Source organism: Fukomys damarensis, unplaced genomic scaffold (genome assembly GCF_012274545.1).
Source record: "Fukomys damarensis isolate Sample0158 unplaced genomic scaffold, DMR_v1.0_HiC HiC_scaffold_25, whole genome shotgun sequence".
NCBI classification, from domain to species: Eukaryota; Metazoa; Chordata; class Mammalia; order Rodentia; family Bathyergidae; genus Fukomys; species Fukomys damarensis.
In genome coordinates, this window is record NW_022900937.1 from 12,729,478 (window position 1) to 12,739,642 (window position 10,165).

General features: G+C 38.9%; 1 long non-coding RNA gene across 1 annotated transcript in view; it reads right to left on the reverse strand.

Annotated features, from left to right (window-relative positions):
* Positions 1-1,422: 1,422 nt before the first annotated feature.
* LOC104874217 overlaps positions 1,423-10,165 on the reverse strand; it is an 85,088-nt gene continuing 76,345 nt past the window's right edge. The window contains exons 3-4 of the long non-coding RNA XR_783690.1: positions 1,590-1,703; positions 1,423-1,504 (exon numbers count right to left, since the gene is read on the reverse strand). This is a non-coding gene — a long non-coding RNA (uncharacterized LOC104874217). The remainder of the gene's footprint in view (positions 1,505-1,589; positions 1,704-10,165) is intronic.

Below are 10,165 nucleotides of genomic sequence, written 5' to 3' on the forward strand. Positions count from 1 at the left end.
TTCCATATTTAAGTTTTCTTAACATACTTTTGAAAGCATGAAATAATTACCTGATAAAAGCTCTTTTGCCTTCATCAACAGATGCCTTTTTATAGCATCTGTTCAAAAGTTATGCATGTTATTCAAGGCACACTCCTGTAATCTCAGCACTAGCGAGGCTGAGGCAGGACTGCCACAAATTGAGGGCAGCCTGAGCTACAAAGTGAGTTCAAGGTCCACTTGAACTACATCTCAAGACCTTGTCTCAAAAAAAAAAAAAAATCAAGTTATTCTAATTTTGTAATGAAGTCAAACATTTATTCCAGAAGGAACTTTCTCCCTCAAAATGTGTATATCAGGCTTGGGGAAGTAGCTTAGTGACAGAGCACTTACCTAGTATACATGAGGCCCTGGAGTAGATCTCCAGCACTGAAAAAAGAAAGTTGACGGGGAGGGAGGGAGGAAGGAAAGAAGTGGGGAGGAAGGGAGGGAAAGAAAAGAAAAGAAAAAGAATAAAAGAGAGAAAGGAAAATGCCAGAATTTAAATGTTGTTTGCCTGGAGTGTAACACAGCAGTAGAAGGAGTGCCTGTATGAGACCATGGATTCAATCCCAAGCACCAAACAAACAGAAAGCCATAAATTCAAATGTTGGTCACCATGACATCTGTGCAGTGCTTACCCCTGGATCACTGAATATCAGCTCAGAAGATATATTTTCAACAGACAATTCACACAGAGAAATGCTAGAATGTAGTTAGTGAATGGTACTAATATTCTGGGATTAAAGCCACCCAAGAAATGAAGGGTGTCTTTTTTTTTTTCTTGCTGTATGTTTTAGGAGTCAGCCATTTAACTACCTTGATTGCAAGAGTATGTGCAATAGAATCATGTGTTTGACTTGTAATTACTCAAAACTGGAGGGAAAAATGTAGCCTTTATTTTACTGATAGTTGATAGTTGTCATTTTCCTTCCCAGGGCCCCACCTGCCACTGATGAGGAGAAAACAGCTAAAGGTTGAATCGGATTTCTAAACTGCCTATTTAGCCCTTTTAGACTATGTTCCACCTGTCAAGTGGACCTTCTTTCCTACCTACTGCCCCTTTCCCTAAGTGAGCATCTGGGTGGATGGAGAGTGGGTATCACATACATTCCTCTGAAATGGAGGCAAAGGGCGCCTTGGGCTCACACCGACTGGCACTTCTGGGTCTCCGGAACAATGCCCTCTGTCTACCCAGCTGCTGGGCGCCCTCCCTCACACAGTGCCAGAACTGCAGCAGTGAATCCCTGGTCTGTTCATATCCTTGTCCAATCCTTGGCCAACATTCTCTATGACAGTCTTTAGTTCTGTGGCCTTATCTCAGCCCTGGAGAGACTACAGGGGCTCTGAGGCCCCATCAGGCTGGCTGGCTGTTTTGTACCCCAATGTACATGGTTTCTCACCTTTCCAGAGTGCGCCCTGCAGGGAAGCCCATTCAGGAAAGACAGAGCTTCCCTACCCGCTCCTCTTCCTGGTGATTCTCTTCCTAATGGTAGATAAGTGAATTTAGACATTCAAATTCAAGACAAAGCCCTGTTACAAATGTTGACAGTCTTGCTGTAAATTCCTACCTGTGAATGTCAGATCAGGAGACTGGATGTTTTCCTTTGCTTCCCTTCTCTAGGATGTTTTCCTTTGCTTCCCTTCTCTAATAAATCCCAGTCATCCCCAAGACAGGTGGATGCCTTGGGGGTAAATGATACACATTTGAGGAGACAAAAGAGAAAAAAGCACATAAATAACTTTCAGAATATTACTTCCATTGCATTTTGAAGTCAGTACTACTCAAACCATAAGTTTGGATCTACTAGGTGTTGTTAAATATAGTTACATATAGTTAGAGATTCATGATCAACATTTTATAAGTAAATGGGAAAGACTTTATAGAACAGAAAACATCAGAGTGTACCACACACTAAGACACAAATACTGTGTGAAAGTATTGCTTCATATTTGGGCGAGAGCTGCACTGAACTGCCAAATGGGAAAGATTTTTAAAAATTCAAATGCCACAGTTATCTAACTGGCTTACAGTACTTTCCCTCCCTCATTCATCCATCACACCATACCAATTTTCCCTCTAAAACATCAACGAAATCATGTTACTCCTATTCAAATACAATGATGGTAGGGCTGGGGATTTAGCTCAGTGGTTCTGCCACCTGCTTCACAAGCATAACATCCCGAGTTCAATCCCTAGTACACACACACTCACACACACACAAACAATAAAGGCATGGGATTCTTAAAAAATAACAAAATATTTCTGGCCCTTGGTATTCTGGGCACCTTTGCCACTACTCTTCCTGGTCCATATTGTCCTCCTATTTGATGTTCTCACTTGTTCTTAGCTAGCCTCAGTGTACAATTTAAGGTTCAGTTTCTAGTATTTGCCTTAGTGGTGCCCTCCACCAGAAAATCTAGGGTGAGGACAGCAGAAAATGCACACGACAATAGATGGATATAAAATAGAATCTCACTGGCTTGTGGTTAGCAAGGGCTCCATTAGAGGATATTTAGAGAAATTCCACCTCTATCACTTTCAGGAAGCTAATTATATCATCATCTGATCAGCCTTAGGAGACAATGGAAGAAACAGAAAAGAATTATTAATAAGTGGTATATTATTCTTTTATATGTGAAAAGTTATCTAATGTGCTTGGGAATTTTTATAAACTCTTTTATTTATCCACAGAGTATATATTGTCCCTGATATTTATTTGTAGTCTTCCTATTCATTATCAGAGAAGAAAATACTTCACTTGAAAAGACACTAGAGACTATAACTTGTCCAGTTTCAATCAAATTACAAATAATTAAGGCAAAATTAGTGAAGTCCTACAGATCAGAAGTCAGACAGACACTTTATAAACAGAAGACAAAGTGAGAATTTTATAATATATTGTTTAACAAAGAAGGCTGAGTAAAATTAAGGAAATAATTTTCTAAAATCATAAGATTTTATAAGATTTGAGACAAAGCATCTTTCTCAGACCAGACCAGTTTAAAATCTCTACCATACCATATTCCTGCCTAGTTATCCAAAAGCGAGGATTCTATCAGGCAATTAAAAAAGGAAAAAACTTCTAGAACACATATACTCCAGGTCCTTTTTAACATGTGTGCTAGAATACCCCAAAGCATCTCAGCAACAGCCTAATCTAAAACAAATATTAGAACACAAAACTACCCTTTCAAATGGCTTTGGAAGACACAGTCCACGCACATGGTGACCATTCTTGCTCTTCCACAAAAAATGAGACAGGCTGTTTAAGGCTGGCCTCTGAGAGTAAATTCACCTAGACAAGACCAAAGCTCACCTCCTCCTCAGGCAGCCCCAGTGAGACTTCCACAGAGTACTTCAAAAAAGCAAACTAAATTCATCATAAGCAAGATATAGGAAAATGCCAATTAAACAAAGTGCTTCATAAATAAGTTGTCCTTCGATGTCCAAGACTACAGGACTGAATAAATTATGGTACATCCACACAATGAAATACACAAGAGTCATTAAAACTCATGTTCTAGAATGTAATTAACATTGGGAATGTGATCATAAAAACTCTTATTATATAAAAACAGGTCATAAAAATAGGATCAATTTTCAGTTTGTTTTTGAAAAACACATATACAGACTAGAAAAAGACATCAAAAGCCTAACAAAGACTATTTCATTTTGGGTTTTTTTTCCATTAAGTTATTTGGTACATTTTAGGTATATAATACAGTTACATTCATCACTGGGATCTTGTACCTTTACATGATGCATCTTGGTTATTTTTTCCCTGATTCCCCTGCCCTCCCTTCACCCCCCTCCATCCTTCCCTATTTACAAGACTTCGTTTCCATGTTTTTCCTTTTCTCATATTTTTTTCTTTTCACTTCTTATTTCATATTTTTTTCTTTCCCCCTATCCTTCCTACTTCCCCTACTCCTTTAGCCCTTTTTTTTCCTATTTCATGATATGAATTATACACTTCTAACAGATTATTTTGCATGGTGAGTTTTTTTAATTTTTCTCCTTTTTTTCTCATTTGAATTGTGTGAACTTTGTACAATGAGCATTACTTTAATGTGAGAAAATATTATAATGATAGAAAATTAATTAACCTGTCTAATCCTATTTTCTAATCAACTAAAAAGTAAGCAAAATGCTTTTGGATGGTGGAAGTATCTTAGATCATATCAGCTTCCTGGGCAATACAAATCCTGTGGTCTGATTATATTAGTATGATGACCCAGTAAATCTAGCAGCAAAATACCTTTAGTATATTTAAGCTAGTTAAAAAAAAAGAAAAGAAAAGAAAAACTTTATAAATTTAAGAAAAATGAGCAAAATTACATCTTTTCTTCTTGCTTAAACATCTCATAGGGCTTACAACTAATGAAACTATCACTAACCATCACCAAAGAGGCATTGTGGTTTGGGTAGTATTTAGTGGCTCAATTCTTCATTTACATTTCTTATTTAGTGTTTGTTTCAAAGCTTAAGTGCCACACAAACTTCAAAGAGCTTAGTTAGCACCTACTTTTACTAAATAAACAAATGGTTTCTCTTTTCAAATCTTCTGGGTATATCAGTTCAACTAATCTTTTGTTTGTTTTTATTAATTCTGACCTTTATTTTGTTTTTCTTTTTCTAATTTGGTTATAAAAATTTTTAAATTTCATTGTATATATATGTAAATGCACACACGTACATACACACACATATATTTCTTTCCTCTGAGAATTGCTTTATGTACTTCCCACAGGTTCTGACATATTGTATTTATTGGTTATCATTTTCTATGCATCCCACCATTGTATTTTACATTTCTTCCTTGATCTGACTGTTCCTAAATTATTTAACTACAATGGGATATACAATACTTTTACATTTTTCTGTCATCGTAACTCCATTCTGTCTTACTTATACTGCTAAATATACCCAGTGCTCACATCCAGCCCCTCTGCTGGTGTCACCCAGGACGCATCTTGACAGACAAGTTTGTCTGCTAGCACTTTCCTCCACAAGGTCCTATTGCAGTGCCATGCCAAGCTTTGTTAGAGCCCGAGGCAGAAGAAAAATAAAAATTGATTTTTTAAAAAAATCATGGGGGGGTTTGTGTGCATTGTGATGTATTTTAACACTGCATAATATGATTACTGTGCTTTCTGGCATTGTCTTAAATTTTATGATCAAGGCACCTAACATTGCTCTTTTTATACGTTTAATGCTTGTATTTCAGAGTGGCTGGCTCCTTCTCTCCTTCAGGAATTGCTAGGTTATACTACCTTTTGGTAAAAGATACTATGGAGGGGCTGGGGATTTAGCTCAGCAGTGCTGTGCCTGCCTGGCAAGCTCAAGGTCTCGATTCCCGCTACCAAAACTAAAAATGATACTACAGAGAAGTCTAAACCAAATGATTTTTTTTTTCATATAAATGACATTCAGCACCTGGCACCCCGGGTCTTCCCAGTGATTCTTTCTTTGTCCTTACAGCCTAATGACATTGGTCTGGTCTGTTTTGGCACTGATTTTGATGGGTCAATTCTCCCTGGAACACAGTATGACTTTTCAATGTACAGATTTAAGGGTTTTTTTCCCCTGAATTATACTTGAAATATTTATTCAGTATTATTATTTTGAATTATTTCTTTGAGAATCCTACCCACGTGTTGGTTCTCTTTTGCATATCTTTTGTGTCTATCATTTTTCTCTTATTCTTTTTATTTCTATTCCTCGTTGCCCATTTTCTTACTTCATCTTTTTTGTTCCTTACAGTGTTTTCCGTATTATTACCTGTTCCAACTTCATCTTAACTTTTATATTGGTTAATTTTTTCCCCTCAACTTCTTTTCTAGGTTCTCCTAGCTTGTGTCTCTTCTCTTACTACTGTCTCTCCATCTCTTCCCTCAAATACTGCCTTTCCAGTTGATGGTTCCTATTAATAGACCTGACTGTTCATTGAGTTGCTTTTTACACTTACACAAACATGTTCATTCACAGTTTTCACATTTTCCTGGTGAATACTCATCATCTACTCATACACTATGCTGCATTTGTTTTATGTTTTTGTCACTGGCTTCTTCTTGCAGTCATTGTCTGTTTCCTTTACCTTCACATTATTGAATGAGTTGCTTTTTATAGTTGTTCTTCTGATGGCAGTGTTTGTAGTACTGGAGACTGAACTCATTGCCTTCACTGGGAGCTATATCCTCAGCCCTTTTTTATTTATTTTGAGACAGGATCGTCCTAAGTCACTACGTGGCCCAGGCTGGGCTTGAACCTGCAGTCCTCTTACCTCAGACTCCCAGAATGCTGAGATTACAGACACACACCGTGAACCTGGCTTGCATAAACTCCTTTTTTGTGGACCAGCTATTTGCACATTTTCCATGGCAGGGAGTGGACCAGAGCCAAGGTATGGAAAAATCCTGCCCCAAGAGAAGACTGAAATTTACTTTTTGTTTGATGAAGGAGAAAGAAAGAGTATCTGAACTAAAAACTACTAGGTGTAACTGCAGGTGGGTGAACCATTCACAAAATAGGGAGAACATACAGAACCTGAGACCCTCCCCACCGCCTCCCCCTATGCAGCTTAGAGGACTTGACAGCCAGGCCAAAGCCTCAAGGCAGCAGTCCAGGCAGAAGACTAGAGAATTATCCCGTGGAGGGCCTCACCAGTCCAAGAGCAAAAGCACACACACACACTCTCATCAGGGGTTCTTTGTTGAGGTCACAGCCAATCATTCTAACTTTAATGTAAAATAATGTGCCCAGTCAACGAGCCACTCATGTGCTATGATGTTCAATCAGATTTTTAGTCCCTATCAAAATGTGTTCAGTTACAAGGCATTGCTCAACAATATCCACTAAGTGTACATGGCAATATGCACTGCCCCACTCGCTGTGTAGTAAATGCACTGATTTTGTTGGTACACAAACTCTTCCTCCCTGATAACCCTTAGGCAGGGGCATTACCAGCTGAGTTGCTCTGCCAAGTCTACCCACTACCACTCCATTAACCAACACGATCCCCTCACAGCACCCTCACCCCTATGATGTAGGTTCTTTTCCTCTCTCCCATCTGCCTGGAGAGCCTTCAAGGAAACTCTTCCCCTTCAGCAAAGCCAGCTCTGAACAGGGAATTTATGTGAACTATGTTGTCCCTTTGTTTGCTGCTGACAAGCATAAAGAACCACTTTCACTGCTGCTAATAATGGTTAATTTATCACATCCAGCCAACGCTGACCTCTGGGCGTCCCCGCCCCTCCATCACCTTCACACCTGCTCAAGCTAATTGTTAGAGCCAAGTGTAAATGAAAATCAACTGGGCTAATAATGAATAGAGCCCATTACCCGCAACAGCACACTGCTTTACAAAGGTTTATCAAGAAACATTAAAACCAGTCCTCTGGTCACAGTTCCCTGTTTTATAGATGAGGGAAAGTGAGTAAATAAGGGGAGACCAGCCTATGTAAACCTGCACTGAGACTGGAGACAGAACATTTGCCTATAACTTCCTGAACTCTGCACTAGCCTTTCCTATGTTTTCCAGACCTCACTCATATAACAAAAGAAAGGGGCTGAAGTCATTTCTCTCAATGTCGCTGTCATCTGTTTATATAAGCAAATGAGATCATTACTGGATATGAAGATCTTCATTAATATGCTAATCTCATTCCTTCACCAAAACCATTTTTTAAGGCAACCACCATCATGGCTCCTCCACTCCCAGTCACCACCCTAGAACTGCTTTGCCACTCTTGTCCGCAAAGAGAGGGCTCATTTCCAAATGACTGGCATCCCTAATAATGATAATTGAAGGCCTCCAACAGGCAGCAATTGGATTATCAGGAATTATCATCTGCAGTTTGAAGATGTAGCTCAGAGTGTTTAAGAAACCTCTTCCCGTCACCAAATTGAGGATTCAGTACATTGGGGGGAAATGTTGTCTAGAGTTTTTTCCATGTTATATTTTTTCACTTTTAACGTATTTATAAAGTCAGGATCTCCATTTAGAGCCATAAATCGGAAGTATCCATCCTCTAGCAAGGAGGAAATGTCATCAGCCTCATGTAACTGAGCACATATTCTACACAGATTTCTACCGAGTAATCCCCTGGACTTACAAACATGTTCAGATTCAACTCAGCAGTGTGAAATTAGTTTGTACTAGATATCAAGTCAATCTGTGTTAGATACAAATCAATCACTAAAGAATATAAATATCTTACATAGTAGGACTGATTAGTCCACAATCTTGACTTCTCACCTACTCTTAAACTTGCTGAAGATCCTGGGATTTTGCACTGGCAAGACCTTTCATCATCTGCCTTTATCTTAGGGAACCTTCCTATTCACGTTTTGTGGTACAGTATATTATGCAGGGATATACTAGTCAGTGACTTCTCTGATAGCTGCCTAATAGACTTGGCTTTTGAGAGCACGATTGCAAATTTATACTGTATAGCACCTGCTCGGAATGTGGAAAGTCCAGATGGGTGAGCACAAAACCAGTATCAACTGGTTTCAGAGGAGTAAGATATAAACTTGTGAAGGGAAGATGGGAGGGAGGGAGGGAGGATCCGAGCAGACCAGAACAGAATGCAACAGAATAGAAGGAGGAGGTAAGTTCCATGGTCATATGTTAGAAAAAATATTGGGTTAAATTACATTTAGCATGAGTCCTTTTTTAAATGTAAGACGTGCTTACATTATCAGTCTTCTTTTACCTCATACAAATATAGAAACTTCATTTCAAAGAACAGCTGTGAATGCAATGAATAACCAAAGTACTCTGTAGAACAGGATTGGGAAACATTACTTTAGAAATCCCTATCCAAATAAAAACAAATATACTGATACAGGAAGGAAGAATAACAAATTCATTTGCTTATAAGTCTGTGGTAAGGGACTAAAAACTTTTCTGGCTTCACTTATATGAAAGTTGAATGATTTGGTGGTTATTGGGGATATTGTATTAATTAGCTATTTTTGCAGTAGGTCTAACAAACAATCTCCACATCTCAGACACTTGGAACAATGTTTATTTCTCCTTCATGAGGCTCAGCTGTCTAGGGTGGCTTGGCTTCAGCAGTAGGTCAAAATCAGGCATGTTCCACTCATTTCTCATTCAGGGATTCAGGCTAAAAAAGCACTGGGTACCTTAGTGTATTCTTCTCTTGGTGCAAGGTAGGAGCAAAAAATTAAATAGCATATATCTGCCATCCTCTTGAGCCTCAGCTTGCAACTGGTACCCTATTATTTCATCATTTTGCCATTAGCCAAAGCAAGTCAACCCAACAAAGTCAAAACCCAACAAGTCAAAGCAAAGTTGGCCAACCCCAACATCAGTAGGCCAGGAAGAATATTCTGCCCATAGAGAAGCCACAGAAAGGCAGGGAGGATAGAAAAAAAAGGTGAGCAAATGATATCTATCACCCTGACCACAAATTCAAGATTTAACCACTTGTGGTAACCAATCATTTCTCTATTTCCTCTAAACATGTAAGTCCTGGTTCATAATTTAAACATGTAAATGCTGAGACTTGACCACAAGAATATAGATTCCATTTCTATTCTTTCTTCTTCTGGTTTCGGACAAGTCACAATTCAATACTCATGTGCAATAATGCAGGGGAGTTAGAAGACCAGAGCATCTTCAGGTGACTCCTGGCTGGATACTCTGAACATCATCAACACTGCGGTCAACATCTGATGTAAGAACAATGAGCATTGTATATGTTTTCTATGCAGTGTAACCAACACCACAAACTTAGCAGCATAAAACAGCATGTAATCATTGCCTCAGTTTCTGTGGATGAAGAGTCCAGGTAGTCCAGTTTAACTGAGTCCCTTGCAAGGCCATGGTCAACATAACCCAGGTCTGGCTCTTCATGTGACAGCTCCAATAGGAAAGGACCCCCTTCAGGCTCCCTTGGTTTGCTGGAAGAATTCATGTTTCTGTAGTCATAGGTATCATGGACTCTTGCTTCTTCAAACCCAACAAGGAGAGGGAGACACTGTAGAAATTCTGTTAGCAAGATAGAGTCGTCATACATACTGAAATATAATCACAGGAATGAAAGCCTACTATCTATTGCTTAGAAATTAAGTCACATAATCTGCCCACACACAAAATGAGGGACAAGAAACCAG